At 37.7% G+C, this 27,391-nt stretch overlaps 1 protein-coding gene across 5 annotated transcripts in view; it reads right to left on the bottom strand.

Moving 5' to 3' along the window:
- Nucleotides 1-22,901, bottom strand: part of MEF2C (myocyte enhancer factor 2C) — a 204,019-nt gene extending 181,118 nt beyond the window's left edge. Inside the window, exons 1-2 of one of the 5 annotated variants that reach the window (XM_070743055.1) lie at nt 22,868-22,901; nt 17,103-17,192 (exon numbers count right to left, since the gene is read on the bottom strand). The gene's annotated coding sequence lies outside the window, so the exon portion shown is untranslated. Of the gene's footprint in view, nt 1-8,428; nt 8,454-8,603; nt 9,147-10,866; nt 10,892-17,102; nt 17,193-22,867 lie in introns of those variants that run through there. The other 4 variants (XM_070743056.1, XM_070743058.1, XM_070743052.1 and 1 more) reach the window with 4 other exon arrangements.
- Between the last annotated feature and the right edge of the window lie 4,490 nt (nt 22,902-27,391).

The following is a 27,391-nucleotide window of genomic DNA, read 5'->3' as shown; positions in this document are numbered from 1 at the left end:
GTTTAATCCGGGCAATAGTTGCATGCTACAAGTGACATTTATCCTGTTTTGTTTATGAATTCAACTACAAATAACACTTGGATGAGACTGCATCTTTGATATAAACGTATTAAAAGCCAGATTAAAAATATAACTTGGCTACTATATAAATTTAATATTGCAAATGTAAAGGTTCAAAAGAGACAGATCAAATTCATTAAATTCTCTTTAGTTAACTAAAATGCATTGCAACTATTTCGCCCACATTTTTTTCTTCTGGTCAACTTTTAAACCTGCTGAAACTTTTTTATTTTTGGATTCTTTCACAGTTAGATTTGAACCCATTACCAATTGCCTTCCTGTTCTTAGATAAAGATGTAAACCAGATCTTTAAAATAATATTTTATTAAAAACACCAAAGGAAACTATCTACCTTGGAAAAATAAAAATTTACAGTCTAAGAACAAAGAAGGTTGATGCATGTTTTTCTTTTCTGCTTCATTTTGCCCATTTCAAATTACCAAACATCTGAATATACTCATCATAACCTGTTGGGTTCAGCTTTAATGTTGGTGCGTGAGTGTACAAGTATATATGTATATAGGGGGGAAAAACCATTGAAGGACATTTTAAACAGAGAATCTATAAATAGAAGGTTTAAGCTTCCCTTTCTGATTTTTCTTTCTGCTCTTAATTTCTCCTTCTTAAGGCATTTTGACTCATTTTTAAGAATTAAAAACAGGGAGTGTTGAAAAAGCATTGGGAAAAAAGGGTTTCAAACCCATAGGTTCACTGTCCATTCTTTTAGAATATCTACATAACAAAGAATTTTTAAGATCATATACCCAAGCACCACTGTATTCTTCATTTACCCAATATAATTCTGCCATTGCTTATAGATCAAATTCAGTGAAGAATACCAGAAGACTGGCATGTCCAAAATGCCGTGTAACTCCTAAGAAAATACTATACAGTACTGCCTTGCTGCAATAGGCATTTAAGAAACTGTTCAGCAATTTTTCCCCCAGTTTAGACTCTAGCTGTATCCTTGGAGCTGCAGGCAATACTTGGTATGTAGCTGTTCTCTTTGAAGCTTAGAATAAGTATCTTCACTTACCAGGCAAGACATTGGCCATCCAGAACAGGAAGCATTATATGCTTCCTGTTTGAGATAGTATAGCAGGACAACAAAAACTTCCTGTCTCTACTGTGTTTCAATGTGAGCTTGTATCCAATTTCTAAGTCCATCCTTCCACTCATTGGATTTCATAGACCATTTTGTGGAACCCTCAGGTAGCTGCCAATGTCTCGGCCTTGGCCACATGGCTGGATTCACATGGTCCATGTAAAGAAATATTTTGCAGAATTTATAAATCCTAAGCCATGATTTATAAAGTACAACTGCGTTACATAACATATTAAACCTAAACCTATATTATGGCTTAGTGTGATCTGAAAATATATAACTTTATGTACTATGTAGACTAGAATAACACTGAATCTCTACTGTCTTCCTCGATGATTATAGAAGGATAAGAGTAACTATAATAGAGAAAATAGCCAAAATGACCCAAAAACACCATAGCATCTATTTTATTCTCGGCTTGAAAGTGACATGAAAGAACATGTACAATACTGTAAAATTGTGTGGCACATTGATAAATGTTATTATTCATTAAATGGGTCAGACAAATATGAAAATCTGGTCCAATTTATAGGTATAGAAAAATAGCGATATGTGTACACAATTATAACTTTTATTTCTAATAATAAGCATTTCATTATGCCTACAAATTTACTAAGCATGCATTATATACTAGGCTGACCTTGGCAAACCAATGAAATGCAATGTTAAATAGTTAAAAATATATATGTGTCTTCTGATTTTTTTTAGTGTTCTATGTGTTTTAATTTCAGCAATAGAACTGATATAAAAGCACTGCATATTTCACCTGTAATGCACAATCGTCTGCCTTGTAGAAAAAATAAAAGGCTTTAAATGATTTCTATGCACACATGTTTAATGCAAACAACTACATACATGTCTTTCTTTAATGAAAAGTTGATAGCTTTAAGAGTTGCCTTCCATTTTCCAGGAAAAAGAAAAGTATGTCAGGTCATAGGAACATGTTCAACACATTTATTCTTTGCTTTCAGGACTGGAGGAGGAAGGATTGTAATATAGTCTGAAATATTTCCTTCATGAATATACTTAACTACTAAGGAACTGCATGGACACAGTCCATCAATGTCAGCTATATTCTGCCAGTACGATAAATGACTCTGGAAGATTTTCTCTGAAGTCTACTCATCTGTACTCTTCTTGTAACCCTCACTAGAAAAACCATAACATTTCTGGTAGCAAGCAGACAACATATCTTGCTTATACTTTCATTATTATACATGCCATCTTTGCTTCATGTGCCTATCTAGTTTTTAATTTAATTTAATCTAATTTTAAATATATATTCTATACATTCTACATATTTTTAGAAATGTTTATCCAATTGCAGTTTAATTGAATACATTATCAGAGTTGTATACAGTAACGCTCTTTAAATCCCATGGGCTTTAATGAAAATGCAAACATCAGTTTATTCAAAATTGTACCCAAACTTTCTGTGGCATTCGAACAATAGGTGGCAAGTTTTCTCAGCAAAAGCTTAATTTATTAGATTCCTGTGCTAAAGTTTAATTTAATAGTGATGGTTATAAGCAACTTACATTTCCATTCCAAATGGAATTTTAAAAATGGCATATTTTAGAATTGTATCTTACTCAATGTAAACTTAGCAGATAATTATATGGCAGAGTTTTAGATTAAAGACCACTTGATACTTTTGTTCCAAAAATAAAAATTCAGTACAGGTCATTAAGAACTGTAAACAAAGCATTCTGTGTTGTGGTTTTAGAGTATATGAGCAGAAATGTCTAATATTTATCAAACGTTTAGTGGAACAGTTTTACTAGTTCTAGATAGCTGAAAAAATAGTTTTATTATCATCTAGATTTGCAATTCAGGCCATAAACCACTTTTATACAGTGGTTAAGGCATCAGATTAGAAGCTGGAAGACCATGAGTTCTAGTTCAGCCTTAAGTACAAAGCCAGTAACCTTGAGCCAGAAACTTTCTCTTAGCCCTAGGAAGGAGGCAATGGCAAAACCACTTTTGAAAATCTTGCCAAGAAAACTTCAGGGACTTGTTCAGACACTGTCAAGAATTAAACACAATTGAACAGAAGGGGGGAAAAACATGCTAGTTCTCAGGATACTGAAAAGATACGGTGCATTTATTATATCATTAATATTATAAAGATTGTAAATGCACATTTAAGGTATTGAGTGAGATCTATGAGGTTTTCCAAAGGACAACTAACATTGATAAGTTATTATTTCATTGTTGCATAAATAATTTAGGAAGTTATACTTTTGCTGAGCAAACCATTGGAGGATACAAAAATTGAAAAATAAAACATAGTTACTCAATGCCTTATTTGTGTTGAAAATAATGGCTAACAAAGGTTTATGAATTGAAGAGATAATCTCTTCTATATAATTAAAATATTGCATATCAATTCTATTTTTTAAACTATATATTTTAAAAGCATTGAAAACTTAAGTCAATTTCAAGAATGTTATCACAAATTTTCATGTTTTATTCTTGATTATTTATAGCAAACATCTTTAATTATATTTAATCTTTAGCACCAACCATACATTATTTGAATAGAATAGAATAGAATAGAATAGAATAGAATTTTTATTGGCCAAGTGTGATTGGACACACAAGGAATTTGTCTTGGTGCATATGCTCTCAGCGTCCATAAAATAAGATATACATTTGTTAAGAATCATGTGGTACCTATATAATAACATTTGATAAAGTCTATATGTAGTATATAAATGGTAATACATTTTTACTTTCACAAGACTTTTCTTTTACATTGCTATGCAATGCTTTGGGTTTACATTGCTGAAATGCTTTCAGCATATGAAAAAGATTGTTATAGGCTTGTGCATTTTTATCACACTCAAACTAAGAAAGTAATTTTTTCAGCAGTATTTCTCAAACTTATACATCCAATCTTGTTATATCATAATGCTTTGATTTATGTTGACTGCCATCTAATCTAACCTATCATTTCAAAATGAATTCTATTAGATTTGGAGTTTACTTTCAAATAAACATACATAGGAATTTAGCACTAATGTTCTTGTCCGTAGACTGACTGGCATCTTTATATGTATTTAGATTATACCCTGCTGAGTTCAATGGGACTTATTTCCAAGCAATGTGTTTAGGACCACAGTACATAAATACAAATCACCTTATAGACCACAAACTAAACTATAAATCTTGTAAATATAAAATTGGAATTTTTTTTTAGTGGGGGGGGTGAATGAACACAAAATATCACAAATATGAAACATTTGTAAGTAAACTAGTATAATTAAATTTGAATATTTTTTGCAATTTAAAATTTAAAATAGAAAACGTTACAAGTACAGTATTAGTTTTAGAAATCTGTATCACGAGCAATCATAAACAATATGTATGTTTGACTCACTGATGTTACAATATGCAAAACCACCGTGCTTTTAAAAAATAGTGTTTTGTTTTTTAAAAATGACAAATATTGGACAATGAATCAGCAAAAAGCAACTTGAAAAAATACCAATTGACTTTCCAAATACAGTATACAAACACAACTGGATGCTCTCTATCCGAAACAGTTTGTGGAAAGTTGCTAGGAATGAAACAGATTAAAGGTGCTGCTACATTTTCTGATAAATTAACAATTTAATTGAATAATTGTAATTATGAAATAATGTATTCAGCAGCAATATCAACGATTTCAGTAGAAATTTTCCAAAAATGTTGGGATGTGCTATGCTTCTGTCTTGCATTCTATTGCATATATGTAAAAAGAAAAAGAACACTCTTACAATATTGGGGCATGTGCAGTTCACCAGGTACTGTGGTATCATAAAATAGAACTTTCCAAGGGTTTATAATCATTGCACAGTGTTTTAAAACATTGCAACTATATATGCTACGTTCTGAATGACTACATCTTTCCCAAAAACACACATTCTGACTGAAAACCTGAGCTTCCTATATTTCCAATACTTTCCTAACAATGAGTAAGCGAAGTATGATACTCCTTATCTAATAAATAACCAATTGAAAATGAAGTGTGCCTTGCCAGGCAGCAGCAATCAGCTTTTATCTCTGTCCAATCAAGTTGACATCTGAACTGCCTAATCCTCCTTTTGTAAGGCACATAAGACTCTGTTGTCACTGTTGGTTTTGTGAATTGTCTATATAATCTGTTTCCTAAAGATGACAGATCCTAACATACAGCCCTGCTTTGCTGCACTGCAGTCAATGCAACAGTTGAGATTAAGGTACAGATGATGATATTAGGATTTAATCACACCTGTCCACAACTACCATACTGCCTGACACCTCTCAAAAGATTAACTTAAACCAGTTCGGAACCATAAACCAATCATTGTAGCCTTAAAATAAAGAAATATGCTTGCAAATATACCCACTTTACTTGCAACTTCTTCACTCTGTTAATCTACTAATCTAATCTATAGTTCATAGTCCTTCTTTATATATTTTATAAATATATAGTAACAGCGGTTGAACACAGAATTTATTATAGTTTTTAACACAATTGGACAGGGATGTGTATCTTTGCTAAATTTGATCTTTATGTCTCCATTTTTCCAAATACATACCCTTTATGAGATGGAAGTAAGTAAAGAATACTTGGGGGAAATGTCATTTGCAGTAGAAATGATGAGTGAACTATTTTTATTTTCATTAATAGGACTTGTTTACGATCCATATATAAAAATATAGGAATTTAAACTATCCCAATTTAAACAAAATGACAAAGTGGCATAACTAAAAAGTTGGTCTATGTCCAACAGGTTTAAATCTTAACATGTTTAATGTAATGTATTTAATATGATGCTCTGAAAACAATAAAAAATGAAAAAATGAATAAAAATCCTATAAATAATCGGGAAAGAAAGTAAAAATGCCATTGTCTGGTTTGTAAAATATTTAAAAATGACTCATCCATAGTTTCTTACTTTAAAGTCAATATTGCTTACAAAATATTTAAAATCTAGCCTTATGTTAAGAAATATATTTCTCAGTGTTCTGTAGATCTTAGTTCTATAGTTCTATGTGATTTACACTGTGGCTTTATTTTTCATCAGTATCATAAAGAGAGCATATAAGAGTTAAGCAAGTTTGTAGTTCGAACATGCTAACTTTTTAAAGTTTATTTCTATTTACTTGCCCAATAGTTAGGTATTTTATAATGTGAAACAAATAGTTTTATTCCATTCTTAAGTATGTACCCTTAATTAAAGTATATAGATAGTTGTTTGTATATTTGTATAATATTAATGAAGTTTGTTATTATCTTGGTATTAGATGACAAAAAAAGTATATTTTAATTATTAATACTACTAGTAGTTTATTATTTAAAATTGTATTCTAAATAAATATCTTTCAATAAAGTGTTTTATGTTTACATTATTGCATAAGTAAATTATTCTATAAAGGACAATTCAGACATGTAACTTTAAATGATGTAATCTAATAATGGGTCATATAGGTTTTGTGCCATTTTAGTGCGTCCTAATAGGGTATTACTCAGCTCTGAATCTGGAATATTCCACGATTACATTTCTAATTTATATGCAGTTATATATCACCTGTTACACAGATGTGACTTTAATAATTTAGCATACTTTAAAAGAAAATCTAAGGAAATGTAATCAGCTGGCAGTCTACACTGTTCAAAGCACTGTTCGTAAGAACCCCAAAGATACTTGTTTCTGATAATGAGCTTCATTTCATAAACCTTCACTCATTTATATGATTGTCGTGGAAGGAGTTCTTTGAAACTTAACTCATGAAATGGCTTGCATGTTTCAAAACTAATATTTGAACATACAGAAAAGCAATTTATTCTGTATAAGAAGTAAAACAAAGTAAAACATATCTGGAATAATACTGATAGGACATGTCAAATCCTCACCAGTTTAGTCAGTGTTCCTAATAGCGCTAAATAATATTTGTCACATGAAAATGAATGCAGTAGCTATTTAGGAATAATAGAACTTGCCTTAACACTTCCTAAATGCATGGATTTTATTGCCCATAACTTCTGGCATTATAAAAAATACAGTACTTTTATTATTGTGATACTGAGCTACAGCTCATCAAAGCTTTGTAATGAAAATCCATTAATCTTAAATGATGCTCCCAGACTATCTGATACAATGTGAGTATATGTTAAAATCTTAAATTGAAAAAAAAACCCAAACGAGACTGGTTATACATGAACACTACTCTTTAAAAAAGAATTAATTCACAGGTACTCTGCCTCTGCTATGCTTTATAGCTTAGTGTTATATTTCCTGTAGGTATCTATGTTATGCAATCACTACTGAATGCAATTTAAAGTATTATAGACTTCAAACATACAGCTAAGACAATTGGCTCTTAGAACATATTTATATACTGTATCAAAACTATCAAAGAACCAATACCATTTAAAGACAATTGCTTTTATAATTCACTAAAAGACATTTCTTCTCAAGCCAAGAATCTTTAGTCCACCTCTGAAATACAGTACTGGCAGATTGCCCTTGTGCTGCTTACTTATCCAACAGTAGCAGATATAAAGTACATGCCATAAGTATCTTATTTAAAGTCCAATCTGTGCTACTTAAAAGATGAGACTGCACAACATTTGCAAGTAATATCAATATTAAAGCACCACATTCTATTACTCTAAAATATTTTAATAAACAGAATTATTAAAAGCAATTTCTCCAAATTGCCAAGTCTGTTAGGAAGCCTATAAGAAACTATAACTAATGTATATTTTCATAATGAAAGCATATTCTCTATAGATTTCACTTGTTCTTTCATACTCATCTTCAGCCTGAAGTTTTAATTAATAGAAAAAAAACCCTCTAGGCTGCCAAAGTGCAATGCAACCTTGGTCAACTTATAGCTAAAGTTAGAAAGAGTGCAAAAGTGGAACATTGCTTGCTTTTCCATTCAAATGTTCCAATTTCCTCCATTTCATAAAAAAAAGCTTAAGGCAAACATGTTGGGAGAGATGCTGTGATAGAAACCAAAGCACGATAAGAAAGTGATGTGCCGCACACACCCCGAAGTTTAAAAGGGCATTTGCTCTTATGCCAGGTTATTTCTTCACTGCACTGTTTGATAATTCATGGGGTAAGTACTCCAAGGTCATAAGCATTTGGCGAAATGTTAAAAGACAAACAACCCTAGCTCACTTCACAATACCAAAATACACGGATGACGTGAACTAACTTCATGAAAGTTTAAACACTCAAGCAGATGGAGGGGAAGAGAGGGAAGGAATTCTCAGCAACTTACCTAGGTGACTTAAAGAGTGCCCCATTTCTTGAAAGCCATCTACTGCTGGGTGACTCTAACCATCCCCAGGGACACCTGACTTTACTGCCATACACATCACAATGCCTGTCATTAGACAACCCAGCAGTGTCAACACAGCCTGACTTTCTAAAATGGAATTTGCACGTGTACTTACATGGCAGACGTTTGGATGATCAGGCGAGTCCTTGAGAGATCTTTTATTTTTTCCTCCCTCTTCTTGAGAAACAAGACAGAGAGAGAGAAAGAGAAGTGATTGAACAGAGCAGGGGGGGAGGTGGTGGTGGAGAAGGAGGAAGAGGAGGAAGAGGAACGGGGGGAAAAAGCTTCCAATTCTTCCAGCCTTGTAAGATGTTTTCCCCACCTGGTCCAACGCACGCAGCCTCGTTAACCACACATGCACCCCCGGGCGCGCGCGCGCACCACCGCGCGCGCACACAAAACACACACAACCTTGGGAAAAAAAGAAAAAAGAAAAAAAAGGAAATCAATCCAATGAACCGCCAGAAGCTCTGTGGTGGCGCTGGCGGCGGCGGCGGCGGCAGTGTGTGTGTGTGTCCCTAAGCGTGCAAAGCGGGCGCAAGTGCCCGTGCTGCTGGTCGGATTAAAAGTAAGCGGACTCGTCCTGAGAGCGTCCAGGAAGGAAGTGACAGGAGGCGGAATGGGGAAAGCACAGCTCACGGGCTTTGTAACATCGCGGATCGCAGGAAGGAGGGGAGGGGGGGGAGAGAAGAGAGGCAGGGGAGGATTCAAAAACTCCACGCCCGGCGGAGGTCTTCGCTCTTCCTTCTGCCTTTCCTCCTCCTCCTCCTCTTCTTTTTTTTCCTCCCTCTTTTTTCCCCCTTCTCTCTCCCACAATCCCAAACGAAAGACCCTCTCTTGCCGAGCTGGGGGGGGGGGGGGAATCAGTTTCACTCTTGGAAAAAAAGGGGGCGGGATCACATCCCCAACGCGTTTTAATAAAACAAACAAGAGCGCAGAGAGCGACCAGCACCGAGCGGAGCAGAGGCGGTAGCAAAGATCTCTCTCTCTCTCTCTCTCTCTCTCTCTCCCTCTCTCTCCCCGTTCTTTTCCTCCCTCTTTCCGCCTTCCGTGCCCCCTTCTCTAAGTCTCAACGAGATTGATAAATTACTCCACTACCCTACTTTAATTATGTATATGGTATGCAGAATAAATCACCCAACATCAGGCACCTCAATCAAGCACTTTTTAAATGATAATTGCATCGGGGCTGAATCAATCTTGCCATGCCTGACATTTTTGCTAATTTTAGTGGGGGGGGGGGGTTTCCAGGCCGGGGGTCGGGTGGGGTGGGGTGGGGGGAGAAGAGCAGTAAAGGGAGGGCTCGGTTAGCGGTTTTAAGGAAGAGTTGGCGAAACGGCAGATGCCTCGGAGCCAAGCCTGAAGGACGAGCCCGTGTTGTTATTTACACGCACTCGGAGCGGGGGAGTCGCGTCGCTCGCCCGCTCTTCCCTCCCCCCTTTCTCTCCGTGGGAGCGTTTTAAACATTGGGCTGAGGGAAAGAGGGCAAGGTTGCTGCCGGAACCGGGCTGAGGAGGTCTTCTTGACCAGAAACCCGGAGCAAGGGAGAGGGGGGAGACGGGGTTGCTTAAGGGAAGGGAGCCCGCGTTTCTCCAGCGGCGATCTTTTCAGAAAGGCTCTCTGGAGATCGGGGCGCGAAGGGCTTTTCGCTTCAAAGACTCGGTCGTTTTGAGCCAACTCGTTTTGGCGCGAACCCCCTCACGTTGTTTTCTTGTTTTCCGCTTCGCCTCAACGTCCGATCTGGACGCAACTCCTCCGGCAGAAAACGGACCGCGGGTCATTGGGAGGGGGAGGAGAGGGAAACGGGTGAGCCTGCGCCGTTCTCGGCGGGGGGAAACTCGGCGAAGGAGCCCGCCGACTTCCACCAAGGGAAGCTGGCTCAGGCCAACTTTCGAGGCACTTTGGAAACGTGGTAACCCCCCCCCCTCCTCCTCCCACCGGAATCTGGCAGGGATGAGATACAGGACAAGCAGCGGGTGCGGCTCACCCTCCTTTTTTTCTCTCCACTCTTTTTTTTTTTATCACGGCCGCTGACATTTCTCCTCCCTTTTTGCCTCTGCACCTTTCTGAAGACCCTGGGGTCTGAAAATTAGCTCCTTTTAGTTCGAGACTTCCGCCTCCAAGCGCCAGGCTGCCCGCCCTTAACTCCGAGACTAAACTTTTTGAAGGCGAGGATGGAGAGGAGAAGAAAGGCAGATTAGAAACGCAGCCGCTCGGCGAGGACACAGGATAAGCTAAAAATGACCGAACCTCTCTTTTTTCCTGGCTGATTCCTGACTTTTAAGGCACTCTTTGGCGCGGTGTGCTTTTTGCTAGCAAGAGTGCACCTATCCTCCGTGCAAACGCTTCGCTTCCAGAAAGCTGCCGTGCCAACTCACCGCTTCAGCATCGCGCGGGAGTAGTCAAGAAAGCGAGAGTGGCCTTGGCTTCGTCACCGCAGGCTGCAATCCTACGCACGCCTTTCCTTGGAAGTACTCTAAAGCTCCCTTTCAGCCTGACACGAAGTGACCTTCCAGAAAAGGGACGGTCCTAGGGCCCCAACCATACAACTTGACAACTTGACTGTTTTGGGGTTGTTTTTGTGAACATTTGCGGCCTGCCATTTATGCACCCATGGGAAAAGGTGGGGGATCAATACATCAAAGATGATTGTTGCCCTTAATACAATAATTTTAAAGATGATGCCATCCGGATGTTCTTCTATTATTATCACCCACAGCAACTTTATGCTGAAACTTTGCCTTCTTCAGAACTTTGGGCAAAATGTGACTCACCAACATGGGAGGCCAGGGAAAATAGGGCACTTAGTGAACAAAACCCCCATTACTTTGCACAGGAACATTTTCTTCTTCTCACTCTTGTTTGTGGCTTAACTTTTTTCCTAAGGAAGAATTTGAATGTATTTTCACTGTGTTATGAGGCATTTCAGTTAGTCCTACAATCTTTCAATTGCTGAAATTAAGATATTGACCTAATATGGATTCCAGAATGGCCAACCTTGGTGTTTAGTACAATACTACTTTCTCTTTTGTTCCTCTTTCTTCAGATATCAATGCATCCTTTTGCACAATTGTTTTGTAATTTTGGGGAGAAATAAAATGCTTGTAATTAAATATTTCAGGGCCAAGGTAAAGTAATTCTTTTTTTCTAAAGGCACAATCTCTGAAAGCAAAGGAGACTGGAAACAGGTTAAATGAGGGGATTCTCATATAAGTGCAAAAATGATTCTGTGCCATTAAAACACTGGAAATGTCTCAACTCAGCTGCAGAAAGCTATGACATTTCATTTGTGTTGAAGCCAAGTAAAGCATATTCATTTTCCTGATACATTTCATGAACTAATTAAATTTTCTACCAGTTGTAGTAATCTCCAAGTGGTCGTAGTGAAATTGCAAAGCGCATGACATGGTGGTTCCTCCAGAATTAAGATGGGGTTATTTTGCCCATTTATACATTTTTTAAAAAAAATCAATATTACATCATCATTTCTTTTGGATGATGGGCTTATGGAGAATTAAAGTTTTTATGATGTTGGAATGATTCACTATCTTACAAGGTAAACTTCTCTGATAGTACTTAGTTTTTAGTACTAAGTTTTTCACCAGCACTACATAATAAATACAATACAGTACATGCAACTACCATTGAAGTATATTCTGTACTACATTATTTAAGTAAGATTTCTAAAGCTTTGTATAAGCTCCAGCATATAGATGGCATTATAGATAATAATAATTATATTAAGCATTTAGAGAAACCAGTGGATGAGTGGAAATCTATGAAGATCAATCCCTTAATTTATTATTATGATTTCAAGTACATTTTCCTGCAATATTTTTTTAAATTTACGTCCTATACTGTCTTGTGTTACGAAACATGGGTGTCCACAGGATAGGATCATAAAGTCAAGCTAGCAGTTGCAATTGTGCAACCATTGTTGTCATTCTGACTTTTTGACATTCGTGCTATCAAGGAGCTTTTTAAAAATCATTATGCAGACCTTTGGTGGGCGTCTTGTGTTCAGATCCAGATTTACAATAAGATGGAATGGGGAATAGACGATGTCTCCATTATTCTGTCTTATTAAAAAGAGTGTGATTGTTAAAGTGGTTAGAAAACAGGAGAGCTAGTCCTGCCTTAAGTCACTGGTGACTATGGGTCAGTCTCTTTTAGGCCAAGGATAGAAGTAATCCAAAAATATTGTCATAAAAGCTACTTGGACTCCATGTAAGTCACCATGTATCAAGATTGAATTGAACGTACCAAAGAAAAAAGTGATTCTGTACTAAGTATGCTTCACTATAAATATGTTTGTAGCTTAAACATTGTTCATTTTTTTACCTTTATATATTTACAGTATTTGTACTTTTATTATTTCCTTGGTTCCCTATATTTATTATTTTGAAAAATTAAAATGGATACAGACAGATCTATTCTCTTTTAGAATTGAAATAATAGAGATGAAAAAAGTAGAATAATTTATACTATTTAAGTGAAAAAAGTTTTGTGTCCTTTTGACAGTATACTTTAGAAAACAATATCAGATTAGAACCATTAAGAAGACATTTTCATATTTTATTCATTATGAGGTTGACTTGCCAGAGACCCTAAAAATATTTTCATAATTGATTGGCATTTTCAAAAGTTTTTACTGAAAAGTTTATTTACATATTAGGAGCAGAGAAGCAGTGATTCAAATGGAGAAATCTAAGAATATCTGAAACTATAGAATTGCATAGCATCCTCACTACAGTTCTGGTTTAAGAATAATTGCTATGCACTCTTATTTACACAAGTGCTGCAATCTACATCAATCAAAAAGATATCACACAATGAATCCCAGTAAGATGTGGTACTTTGCTTTTTCCAAAAGTATTGTGTTTTACATGAACTATATTTGATCTGAAATGACTGTTTACACATGTAAGTAGTAATATATGCATCACACATGGGATATTATAAAAATTGATCGATGCATACATGCTTATAAGCATGCCTTAAACACATTTCCTCAGTCATGAAAAATTTAATAGAGCATGCCTAGATATTTGCAATCAGAATGAAGCACCGCTGTTTTTAGTGGGGCTTATTTTTGTACCAGTTTTCATTTTAAAGTATGCTCTTAAATCTCTTGTACTTTGATTCATAGATCTTAAAATCTCCTAAATGTTGTTGACTCATATCATTTTTTCCCATCAATCAGACAATAGACCTTAAAACAGATGGCTATAGCTTTATTAGAGAATGCATATTTTATTTATTTATAAAGAGAAATATCTATAGATAGATTGATTGATTGATTGATTGATTGATTGATTGATTGAATTTATATTGCTGCCTATTCACCCATGGCAACTCAAGCTGGTTTACGGAGTTCAAATTCAATATTCCTTTTGAAGTAAATTGTTTGGAAGTTACAAAAAAGGAAGGAAATATCTTTTTCCTTTTCTAGAGCACAATCTATCCATTTGCAGTGAGGATGCCTTCAGAGAGATGATCTGTTAATACAGCAAAATAGAGACCTGATCAGTGACTTTACTATAAATGACATTAATATACTTCTCAATAAATAAGCCACATTTGTCTTATTTTGCAGCTTTATTAGCCTTTTTTGACATAGGTCAGGTCAGAAAACGGACTCCACAAGGACTACTGAAATTCTACTTTATTGTTGCAGGCTGTAATAACAGAATTTTGAAAGCCTGATTAGAGTATATACCTCTCTGTTCTAATACCAAAGAAAATCAAGGCAGGAAAATCTTGAGTTTCCTTCTTATTCTTTCCTCCCTATCAGGAATGAGCTGCTGTTTATATATGTAATGACTGTTGTGTTCCTTCTTCAAGACAGCTTCCATAATCCTATGCATGAAGCACAATTTTAGTACTATTTAATACTAGATCATTTAGTATATGAATTGTAGACCTAAATATACATGATCTCTGCAAGGTAAGCTAAAATAAATAGAATTTAGGAGCTGGCTTTCATATGCTACATTATTTTAACGCTTAATTTTTGTTTATGTAATCAGGATTGATTGTTGAAGATTTTAGTTCCATGTTAGTAAATAAAAGAAAGTTGGAGATTTTAAATACTGCTTGAACTTCATTTTATCCTATGGGAATTATAGTTCAGCAATCTAACCACCATTAGGTACTTTATATTACACAATACAGCAGTTTTATACAGTTCTAAAATGTCCCAAAAACTTCTTAAAGCTTTCTTATTAGGATTATTTTAAATTGAGGTGTTAAAAAATAGTACTGTACAGCAATACTAAATTCTAGCCAATGTCTTTCTTTCTGCAAAAAAAATCAGTAAAATGTAAAACTAAAAACAAACTTCTCTGGATAGAGAAAAGGTTAGCGTGGTTTTGATTTTATAGCCTGGAATAAGAAAATGACAGCATCAAAATAAATGCAAATTCTATGGATTCAGATATCATATGCGTTGTCTCTATATTTTCTACATAGATACACATATACATATACTTCATATCAAGCTATAATCCTGTATTTCATGTACATGCCCATGAAATTTCTTGGTAAATGTTTCAAAGACTTTACTACAGCCTTCATCCAGGATGGATGTTTTGGGTTTTTTTAAAAAAAAAATCCTGTACTGATAGTAGTTTACAGCAGTGGTGGGTTGTTCCCGGAGTGGCCCAGTTCTGCGAACCAGTAGCAGCGTCGGGTGGCTCGCCCACCCACCGGGATACTTTTGCACAGAAGTGTTGTGTTGTGGACAACAGATTTTAGAACCCACTACTGGTTTACAGCCTTTGAATTTCCTAACATTTCCCATTCAAATACTAATAAATCTTCAATTTGCTTAGCTTCTGATTAGTGGTGCGAAGGGGGCAGATGGGTGGGTTCATGTTTTTGGTGAACCGGTTGTTAAAGTATGTGAAGGCCACCTTTGCTTCTGATCCAGATCTGCATCTTAGTATTCATTATTAGAATAATTCTTTTAATAGTAATGATTTTATATTAAGACTATACTCGGCAGTTAATGGTAATATTTTTTCAGTCAAAGAAAAGATCCTCAAGGCAATGAGCAAGACGTGCTACTGTTTTGTTTTGTTTTGTTGAAAGAAAAAAACCCTTTGCAATCCCTTGTAGACAAACTATACCAGCCAAACATTACAGTTTCTTTAATTCTCAAAACTCAATAGAGAACATTTTAGTGAACAAATAAAAATAGCTCTTACAACACCTGTGGAATCTTCCTGTGTCATTTAGAATTCGATATAATTTACATTGAAATGTTACCTCTAGACCATATTTTTAAAACATGTGTTACAAACAGCCAATAATTGGCAGCAAATCCCCTCTGGATTCTTTCCAGAAAGGTAAGATTAAAGGTTCCTGTTAGGCACAGGCCTGCTGGCAACAGGAAACAGAAATTTTGCACTGTTTCCCAGCCTTCCACCTGAAACTTACATCTGACTTAAAAAAAAAAAAAGCACAACAGGAGGTGTAATTATTGGAATAATCAACCCTTCTATAACCTTACTGAAGGGCTGAGGTGTAGCCAAGTGTCTGTTTCCCTTACGAATATGATTATTTCATGGTGAGCTCAGTTAACATCCTCTTTCAGTAATTACCCAAGTTCTTTCTCATTTTAGAATGATAGTCAAATGTTTAATTCTTTAACAGTAATGAGCCTGCCAATTTACACTGTAAAAATGACATTTAAATTACAGGGAGCCAAGGTTATGTTGAAAATAGTCCCACAGTTTATGCATCGTAACCCTGGGTACTGTGGTTTCCATTTTCTATCTAGGGTCCAGTCCACCTTATTACTCTCTTTACTCTACTTCAGTGTTGTTCAACCTTCACAACTTTAAGACATGTGGACCTCAACTCCAGTGTTGGATGAATAATTCTGGAAATTGAAGTTCACAGATCTTAAAAGTTGTCAAGGTTAGTAAACACTGTTTTTATTTCATCAAATCCATCCCATCTTTAAAAAGTGGTTGGCTGAAATACTTCTCATATCCGCTTGCTTTTAAGCATGATCTAAAGCTTTTGATACAGCTTTTATAGTGAGCTTTATAACTCTTTCTTTCTCTCTCGCTCACTTGCACACATAGAATTAATTGGAGTAGGTGTCAGAGTAACCTATTCTAAAAAAAATAAAATCAAGGCTAGAGATTAATCTCCCCTCAAGATCAACAATACTTTATTTGTTCTCCCACTTATTCAGAACATTATTTCAATCCATATTACTTTTATAATTTCACATAACATGTAAATTCCCAGAATCTCATTATAATAGGATATAGATTCCAGAAGGGTAATTTAAATATTTCAGAGTCCACAGGGGAGAAAGAAAATGTATGTAATTTCTTGGAAATGAATTAATTGTAAAATATATTTTCAAAGCTAGGTGCTGAAAAGTGACACCTGAATATAAATTGCATGCTACAGTTAAAATGGTATAATGTACAATACATTATGATTATAGAAAGTCTTTGTTATTAGTCTACCTTTTAGTACATACTACTGCCGGGTTTATCCTACGCTTTAACTTTTTAAAATGTACAGAACGAAACTAATAAACAGAGCTTGAAATATTGAATGATGTAAATGAAAAAAAGAATATAACACTTACCACGTCCACTCTCTTTATTTTCAAAGTCATTTGCTTTACTTAATCTGTTCCATAGTAGTTACTTCACAGTTTACAACTCTTAGTCGGCACCTTGAATGTTTAAAAGCACAACAGTAAGAGATTATTAAAATACAGGTCTTTATTTGTTAAGCAATTTGTATGAAAACCTTTGAAAATAACTCCTTTTATGCTTTAGGCAAATAGCTGCTATCACTTAGAAACTACATATTAGGAACAAGTTTAAAAATCAACCATTTTTAATAAATTCCATTAGAATTCTTTGAAAAGCTGAATTATAATAATAGTGAGCCAACTCTTACACCAGGTCTAGAATAGAATACCAGGCTGAAATAAATGCAAATATAAGATATGCTCAATACTTGGTATAATTTTTAAGAGTTTTAGCTTTTTCAATAAATGTATATGCATATTATCTGACTTATTCATCATGCTGAATAAATTAAATTCAAATTATTATGGCATTATTTAAGATTTTATATTTAATGGAAAAATGTTGAAAAGATGGCTTTATGTCAGCATTGTATCTTTAGTTAAAACTACCATTATCATTACCTGTCCAAATTTTTATTTGTGTACTTTATTTGTATATGTGCATTATACAATATTCTATGCATTATCGGGATAAAATAAATCCTGTGTGGTTAGTCTTAACAACAGATACTAATATATTAATTTAAAATTAATCTTGATCCACTGTGAGATCTTTTGATGATTTCTATAGAAAATAGTGAGTTAATAGTGAGTTGTTGTGAGCCGCCCCGAGTCCTCAGAAAGGAGCGGCATACAAATATAAATTATTATTATTATTATTATTATTATTATTATTATCATTATTATTATTATTATTATTATTAACAAATGAAAAGTGATGCTTCCTACCACTCTCCTCATTTATATGTTTTAATTGTTTATTTGTCATCAAGTTGGTATTGATTTTTAGCATCCACATAGATGAGGGGTGTCAAACTTGCAGCATCACATTGTCACACGATGTAATGCAACTTTTCCCTTCTTCCCTAAAATGGAGGTATGCGTGGCCAGCTCGTGATGCATCCAGCGCATGGCCCCAAAGTTTGACACCCCTGACATAGATAAATGCTCTCCATAACAATCTGTCACTATCTGGTCCTTCAGGTTTTCAAGTTGTGCATCCATTGCCACGGTAACTTTGTTTTTGGTCTTCCTCTTATCTTTAGCTCCCATTTTCCCCAAAACCAGAGCCTCCTCTTTGCATAATGTGTCTGAAGAATAACTTGAGCCTGGTTAGTTAGTTAGTTAGTTAGTTAGTTAGTTAGTTAGTTAGTTAGTTAGTTAGTTAGGTAGGTAGGTAGGTAGTTAGTTATTATTAATTAATTTATTTATTTCCTTCCTTCCTTCCTTCCTTCCTTCCTTCCTTCCTTCCTTCCTTCCTTCCTTCCGACTTCAATGAGAACTCTGGATTTGTTCAAAAGTGTCAATATTTTTTTTATCCAAGTTCTTCAAAGTCCAATGCTGTACTTGTATATAGGATGTTGCTTTTTAATATCTTGCTAAATTTTAAGCCTTTATATTTTGTAATAGGCTCTACTATTGTCCCCTGTGGGATATGGCCCCCTCCTTGGGAACCAGGGAGAATCACTCTTTAACTGTTTAAATATCAGCAAAATAGAGTGGGGGAGGAGAGAATTTGAAAAGATTGAAAAGATTTTTACAATAAGGTATAGTTCATGCAGTACAACTACAGTATATGTTGTGATTCAGCCTGAGGCTGCTCAGGGACCAGCTGTGTCTCTGCTGGCTCCATGCCCGGAGGAGGATGACAGCGCAGAGGAGGGGGCTGAACAGTCGGACGGGGAGAGGAGAGTCAGGAATGGGATGAAGGAGAACAGCATGAGAGCTCAGCCAGTAGCTTGGAGTCATTAGGTGATGACACACAAGCTGTCATTGACATGAGACAGAGACGTTCATAGCAACGAAAGGAGCAGTTAAAGAAATATTTTCACCAGTGAATTAGAAACATCTGGGTTTGGGTGTGGTCCTCATCAGCAGGGTTTAAAAGGCAGGCAAGGCCTTGAAGCCATGTGGAGTGTTATCAATTGGAGTTGCAGTGACCTGTTTTGATTCTCAGCGTCTCTGATCTTGGCTTGTGGCCTCGCAGTCTGGAAGACTCGTGGGAGGCATCTGTTTGCTATCTACAGCTTCGTCTTGGCAGCAAGAATCTGGTATTGCTTCATGGACTATTCCCTTCGTGTATATATTTGAAGTTCCAGCGTTTTTCCTGTTTGTAAGGACATTTTATGTTACCTGTGTTTTCCTTGAATTATATAAATTGCCTTTGCCTTTTACCAGTGTGTCTGGATTCTCTTTTTGGGTTGGTATTGGCTTCTGGAGTGACCCAGATATGACCCAGACAGAACAGTATATAAGGCTAAGCAACTGATATTATTTAATGACTATTCCTCTCATACTAACTGGCTTTCATGAGACATCTAAACAATCAATGAAGCAGTGGAGGCTGTTAGGGTCTGGATGGGTGTCAACAGACTCAAACTCAACCCTGATAAGACGGAGTGGCTGTGGGTTTTGCCTCCCAAGGACATTTCCATCTGTCCGTCCATTACCCTGGGGGAGGGGGGAATTACTGACCTCCTCAGAGAGGGTCCGCAACTTGGACGTCCTCCTCGATCCACAGCTTACATTAGAGAACAATCAGCTGTGGCGAGGGGGGCGTTTGCCAAGGTTCGCCTGATGTACCAGTTGTGGCCCTACCTGGACCGGGAGTCACTGCTCAGAGTCACTCATGCTCTCACCACCTCGAGGTTCGAGTACTGTAATGCTCTCTACATGGGGCTACCTTTGAAGAGTGTTCGGAAACTTCAGATGTGCAGAATGCAGCTCGAGAGCTATCATGGCCTTCCCTAGGTATGCCCATGTTACACCAACACTCCTCAGTCTCCATTGGTTGCCGATCAGTTTCCGGTAACAATTCAAAGTGTTAGTTATGACCTATAAAGCCCTTCATGGCATCGGACCAGAATATCTCCAAGACCGCCTTCTGCCGCACGAATCCCAGCGACCGGTTAGGTCCCACAGAGTCGGCCTTCTTCGGGTCCTGTCCACTAAACAATGTCGTCTGGCGGGACCCAGGGGAAGAGCCTTCTCTGTCGCAGCCCCAACTCTCTGGAACCAACTCCCCCCAGATATCAGAGTTGCTCCCACCCTCCTTGCCTTTCACAAGCTCCTTAAAACCCACCTGTCGTCAGGCATGGGGAAATTGATTTCTCTGGACCGTTTTTGTTTTATGTATGGTTTGTATGAGATGTATGATTGCTTTTTATATTAAGAGTTTTAATATGCTTTTACTATTGGATTTGTACTGTTTTATTGTTGTGAGCCCCTCTGAGTCTTCGGAGAGGGGCGGCATACAAATCTAATAAATAAATAATAAGTAAATAAATATGTAAATAAACTGTCTAATACAAACAGCATAGTGAGTCCCTATTATTCTCTTTGTAAAGGAACTGGGGGAAATAGAAAGAACATGAACACCTCAACACATGCAATATACATATTTTATTCATGCAGTACTAAGTTTCTAACAAAAACATTGGTTTTTAAGTTCTACTATGTTTTATGTTTTACTCACAGGTAAAAATGACTACCTTGCACTCTGACTTTTTTTTGCTATTTCAAATATCTTCCTCCTCCATCTGTGAGACCATTTTAAAGGCTTGCAAATTAACAAATTCCTCCTACATTTGATACAGCTCTACAGGCACAACATATGCACAGGCATTTTCATAGAATGATTGGTCTCTCAAGTGTTTGGCTAGGCAGAGTTCTCTGAGTTTATTTTGACAGACCATAATGGTTTGGTTTTCTCTTTAATAGGCATTGTGCCTGATACATATCAACTAAGGTTTGTTTAATTAAGGCAAAAAATAAAGGTATGTTTCAAAGGAAAGAAGCAGAATTCTGAAATGTAGAGGAATTCAGAATTGGATGGAAAATACTGTCATTTAGGGACAGTTTTTAAGGTTGTAGTAATCCTCAGACATTTCCTTACATTTTTTCCCCACTGGATATTATGGAATTTACTCCGAGTAAATATAAATAGGTTTAGATTGTCCGAGTAAATATAAATAGGTTTAGATTGTCTAAGTAGATTGTCTAAGTAGTAAAGGTAAGAAAACAAGTGTTGTGTATTTGCACTCATGAACATCAGATATGTAAAACACAGCAAGTTCTCAGTCTGTCAAAAGGGTTATGTAGATAAAAGGTGCTTTTTCAGAAACGGGAGAATGTCAAGAGTGTTGCATTTGTGGATACTGAGGAAAAGGAACACACTTTGACTCTGGAGAAGCATATTATGTTCTATATCAGTGCACCTGCTTGGGTCAGTTTATAAATAGATTAGCTTCCCCAACTTAATACTAGGCAGAAGGGCTTAGTAGGGCTGCAATTCCCAGAATTCCTCACCTACCGTGACTGTTTGGGATTCTGGAAGCTGCGGCCCCAATTGGCAGGCCATCAGGTAGGGGGAGATTTGAGTTAATGGAATTACACGGTGCACCGCAACCTTCCACATAGTATTAGGAGGAGCATATTGCCTCTAATAAAAGTCAGCCTGCCGGCCACCTAAGCCCGCCACAACTGACACTTTTTGAGGCTCGATTTTTCGCAGCACTGCCAGGAAGCGCCAGGGGCTGCGAAGCAGGGAACATCCGCCTTGCCAAGCCTGCGCGGCTCTGCCACTGAGCTACGCCCCCATCCCTGAGAACTCCCAGGCAAATGTTAATAATAGCAGAGCAGACAGAAATTGGAGAGGCGAAATATTTTCCCAGTATGGAAAGATTTTGAGGAGTGGGGGAAGCGGGGGGAGGAGAGAAAAACTTCCGTTCCTAACATTCTAATGGCACTAAGGTTAAAAAACCCAGGAACTTTGCCAGCCAAAGAAGCAAGGGAAACGGCGATGACAAGCCCGCGCGTTTCACTTTACCCGTTTTGCAGTAATCAGATGCGGTATCCCTCAATGGTTCAGCTTACCCCCTTTCACCCTTCACTCGTTCCCATTTTAAAACCAGAAAATCGACAGGTATCGGAAAACTGATTGGGGGGAGGGGGTGTTTTGCTTCAAAGCAATCATAAAAGAAGCCGGGAAAGTTCTGTACCTTCTGGAATTTGGACACCCACCAGTTTAAACTCAAAAAAATGAATCTGGCTGGACTCCCTTAAACACCGGTGTGTTGCGTTCCCTCATAAACTTCCGTGGGTGACAGCCCACTTCCAGGACTAACTGGCTCCACCCGCCCACAAGCAAAGCAAGTCAAAGGGAAGTAGGACAAGGCTGTGACCTACGCAGGACAACCACCAACACCACGACACCCACCCACCCACCCACCCCGGTTTTTGAAGCAATCGCGCTCCCGCCATTCCCCCGCCTCGAGGAGCCCAAAAGCGTCACTTCGTCCTTTTTCGCGCCACTCGCAGGAAGGCCCTCAAAGAAAATGCCGCCGCCGCCGCGGTGCTTCAAAGGGCGGCTTTGCTTGAGTCGGCCAGATCGGCCCGCTTCGAGTTTTCTTCGCTGTGTGACCCGAGCCACGCGCTCGGCAGGCGGCCGGTCGAGGGGCGGCGAGAAGCCCGGGAAGGCGAGGGGCTCCGGCTTTGGTCAAGGCCGAATTGCTCCTCCCCTTTGAATCTTAACCGCCCTCAAGTTTCTCGGTTGAAGGGGTTAATTTGGGGAAGGGGGGGGGGGAGAATCGTACCGGAGATTCACGCCGCCTCGAAAGAAGTCGCGCATTTTTGGAATCGCTTGGCTCCAGAGGAAAAGCTTCGCTCAAATCTCAGCCAGCCACACGGGCGTTTAGTCTCTCTCTCCCTCCCTCCCTCTCCCTTTCTTCCTCTCTCTCTTCCTCTCCCTCCCTTTCTCTCTTCTCCCCCTCTCTCCCTACTTTTCTTCCCCACTCTCCCTCCCTCCCTTCCGTTCTCTCTTTTTCTCTCTTCCCCCCTCTCTCTTTCTCTCCCTACCTCCCTTTCTTCCTCTCTCCCTTTCTCTCTCTTCCTCTCCCTCTCCTCCTTTCTCTCTTCCCCTCTCTCTCTCTCCCTCCCTTTCTTCCTTTCTCTCTTTCTCTCTCTCTCAGACTCAGAGGTCGGGTCTTTGGCCTTTCGGCTCCCAGGGCAACGGAAGCTCTTAGGCAGGACGAAATAAGCAGGATTTTTGGTTTTTTTTGGGTGGGGGGGATTTGTGGTATAAAAGCAGCACACGAATTTTCAGATTATCTGCTTGGCCGTTGGCGTTGAGTGGATTCATTCAGTCAGGCAGGGGCTTTTGGCAGCTCTTGGTGCCCTTTCCTAATCGTCCATATGTTTCAGGAATGCCTTTAAACACAAGGGCCATTTTTTTAAAGCAACAACAACAAAATTATTTCCATTCTTCACACTGAAGATACAATTCCAGTATTTGTAGCAAAGGGATATCCTCCCATCTTCTTTAAAAAAATGCCATTGTGCCTACCATCCCTGTCCTATTATCATTACTTTTCATCATTACTTTTCTAATGTTTTATTTATACAAATTACCATACTATAATTGTTTGACAAATATAATAAATAAGTAAATAAATAGATAGATAAATAAAAAATATTTCTTCTTCAGGAGTCTATTCCCAAATTGTATGTTCCCTAAACTAGAGGTCACCAACCTTTCGGACCTCAGACTAAGTTCATTATTTTAAATCTCACGGACCACTAATGATTTTTTTAAAAAAAAGATAAATAGTATTTAGTGCAATATAAAAATTGCAAATAATTTTTCTGCAGGGATCACCAGGGATCCATGGACCACTGATTGGTGGCTGCTGACCTAAGTCCCCTTTTTTTGCTCTTACTGGTCAAACTAAAAAGTTGGGGATTTTTTTATATAAAGCAAAGGGGTCTTGGGTCTCTCAGAGATCACTTGACCTATCATCAGGTTGCCATGTAGTGGAAGGTCTATGTGTGCAAGTAGGAGAACAGGTGTTTTCAATTCAGATCAAATCTTTATTGTCACTGCACAACATATGTACAATAAGATTGGTTGAGCTCCCTCAGTGCATAACCAGCACCCCCAACACAATACAACTATCTCAGGGCAATGGCAAGGACTAATCCAATGAAGAATTCTAAATTTGGTGGCCCTAAGTTCTTTCCAGTAGTTAAAAAAGAAAGCAAAATACTTCAAAACTGTGCATATAATCTCCAATGGGCAGCAGGGAAATTAAAGAGACAAACCACTACACTATCCATCTCTTGACAGGTACACAACATAGCGCTTAGACTTATTTACAGATTCATCGTGCTTTACAGCCTTCTCTAAGCAGTTTACAGAGTCAGCATATTCTCCCCAACAATCTGGGTCTTCATTTTACCAACCTTGGAAGGTGGAAGTCTGACTCAACTTTGAGCCAATCAGAATTGAACGCCTGGCAGTCAGCAGAATTAGCCTGCAATACTGCATTCTAACTACAGTGCCACCACAGCTCTGTATAATACATATATTATTTTAAGTGAAATATAGGTCACATTTCTGAAACACAATGGAGAATGATCTGTCATATGTTCTGCCCAAATGCCATCTCTTTTCATATTTAAAAATCATGGTGTAATCATGGCAATGGATTGTCCTTACATTAAGATAGATGATAGATAATAGATAGATAGATAGATAGATAGATAGATAGATAGATAGATAGATAGATAGATAGATATACTGTAGATAGATAGATAGGTAGGTAGGTAGGTAGGTAGGTAGATACTGTAGATAGGTAGGTAGATAGATAGAGAGACAGACAGACAGACAGACAGACAGGGGCTTAGCACTTCACACAGATTTAACTGTCATGATCTGTTAACTATATTTGTTTCAGATTTTTCTGCCAACTTGACAAACTGCTTTATTCTAAAAACCATAATTTAAACCATGATGTGTAGATCTAGTGAAAAATACCTATGCAACTATCAATGCTAGCCTCTGATCTGAAACAACTTTTCTTTAACCGTGCACCTAAAGGAGAAAAAAATGCAGCTGATACTTTCTCAGACACTTGTATCTTCATAATGTAGAGCAGGGAGAAAGACAATGGACCCAGAATGAAAATTAGACAGAGGCTTTACTGAACAATAACCTTGCAACATTTTGGCATTAAAAGGGTAATAGCTTTAATATTGCAGTGCCTCATAATATGCTGGATAATCAGTGCCCAGCCTTTCTGATATCTAAAACTGTAAAATATAAGTCATCAGACGATGCAGTAACATCCTTTGCCTTCTGGTGCAGCTATTACCAATTATTGGAATAATTATGTAGCCCAAACTCCTTATTTTGGAATGGGGGGGGGGGCTGCCATGTATTCCCATTTCCCTAAATCCTCTAATGAGGAACCCTGTCTTAGAACAAAGCACTACTGTAATAGCTTATATAAATGCTAAACTTGCAAGAATGATTGCTAGAAAATATTTAATATTAAATATGAGCCATTGCAGACAAATAAAAGATCTAGCAAAGACTTCTTCCTGCCATGTTTTTGTTCTTAGTGAAAGGGGAAAAACACACCATGGGTTCTAAGAAAATGGCAATGGGAGGCAACAGTTAGATTGAAAGGATTTTCTAAAGAGCTGCACTTTCTTTGAAAAACGAGGAGGTAATCTTGATCTCTGAGAAGAGATCATTCCATAGTATTGGTGTTGCCATTGAACAACAATACATTTTGGCAGTGGCTCTGCCCAACTCTGCTAGAAGATACTGAAGCAGTTTGGAGAAGATACTCTGGCATTATACCCAGAACTGAATAAATAACCAGTACAAGATCCACAATATCAATCTTATACTGGATGCTAGTAAATACAAGAGCCTATGTATTTTGGACTAGTTTATAATCTGCGTAACCTTCAAAGGTGGTCACATTTAAACTTCATTGCAGTAATTTATCTGAGTTGTAAGGAGAACACGAGGTGTATAAATCAGTGCACCAGGCAAACCTGGACTGGGCATAGGCCCTCTAGCCCTTGCTTCCATTTGATATTCAAGCAGGACCTGTGAATTCAGAAGGCTCCAAAATCATGAACTTGGTTCTTAAAATATAGTGCTTGCATGTCCACAGATAAATCTGATATTGGTGGAAAACACCGATGCACAAATAGCAATTATCTTGCTTAAATCCAGCTTTAGTTTCCTCCCATCCAGGCCCTTAAAATTTCCAAGCCCCCAAATGGATCACCAACTGTATCTCCCCTATTGCTCAAGTGTCTGTTTATGATTGAATATGATGTATATATTGATGATACCACCCTATCAGGGGTGGGTTCTAACTTACTCCGCTGCTGGTTCGCTTCCTACTGTGTCCCTTGGGCACACCTCATGGGCATTTTCTGCATAAGCACATGCATATTAGCAAAATATCAGAAAAAAGCCAAAAACAATATGGCGATGCATGTGCAGTGGGTTGCTACAGGTTCAGACGAACTGATATAACCAGAAGGAATCCACCTCTGTACACTATACTGTCAGTTGATCCCCAGTGATTGCATATAGATATTAAAGTGCAAGGTTGAAAGGACCAACTCCTGTAGTTTACTTTCATCTGTTCTATGAGGCACCCTTTCCCCCAAGATCCAGCAGGCTTTCAGCCTTTTAATCTTCCAAAAGGCCCATCCAGTGGTGAAATCCAATTTTTTTTTACTACCAGTTCTGTGGGTGTAGCTTGGTGAGCAGTGGTGTGGCTTGGTGGGCATGACAGGGAAAGGATTTTGCAAAATCTCCATTCCTACCCTACTCCAGGAGAAAGATACTGCAAAATTATCCCCATTCCCTCCCCACTCATAGAGGAAGGATATTGCAAAATCCCCATTCACTCCCAACTCATAGAGGAAGCATATTGCAAAATCTCCATTCCCACCTCACTCTGGGGACAGTCAGAGGTGGTATTTGCTGACTCTCCAAACTACTCAAAATTTCTGCTACCTGTTTTCCAGAACCTGCATTTCACCCTGAGTCTATCTCTTATCCCAAAGTTGAGTCTAGAACCTGAAGACGGTTTTGTTGCTTGCATTAGACAAGGATGGTGGAGGTGACAAATTTTATTATGGTTTCTATTTTTTTTTTTATGTTGTCGCAACCACTCCAAGTTGTGTTCATAAGATGGGATGGTCATATAAATGAAATAATAATAAATCTGGGAAATAAGGCAGCGGGCATAGAAAAAGTCTACAGGTCCTCTTCAACTTACAACAGTTCATTTAGCGACTCTTCAAAG

The sequence above is a fragment of the Erythrolamprus reginae genome, chromosome 2 (genome assembly GCF_031021105.1).
Source record: "Erythrolamprus reginae isolate rEryReg1 chromosome 2, rEryReg1.hap1, whole genome shotgun sequence".
Lineage (NCBI taxonomy): Eukaryota > Metazoa > Chordata > Lepidosauria > Squamata > Dipsadidae > Erythrolamprus > Erythrolamprus reginae.
The sequence above is the reverse complement of the archived record's forward strand: the minus strand, read 5'-3'. Positions and strand labels throughout refer to the sequence as shown.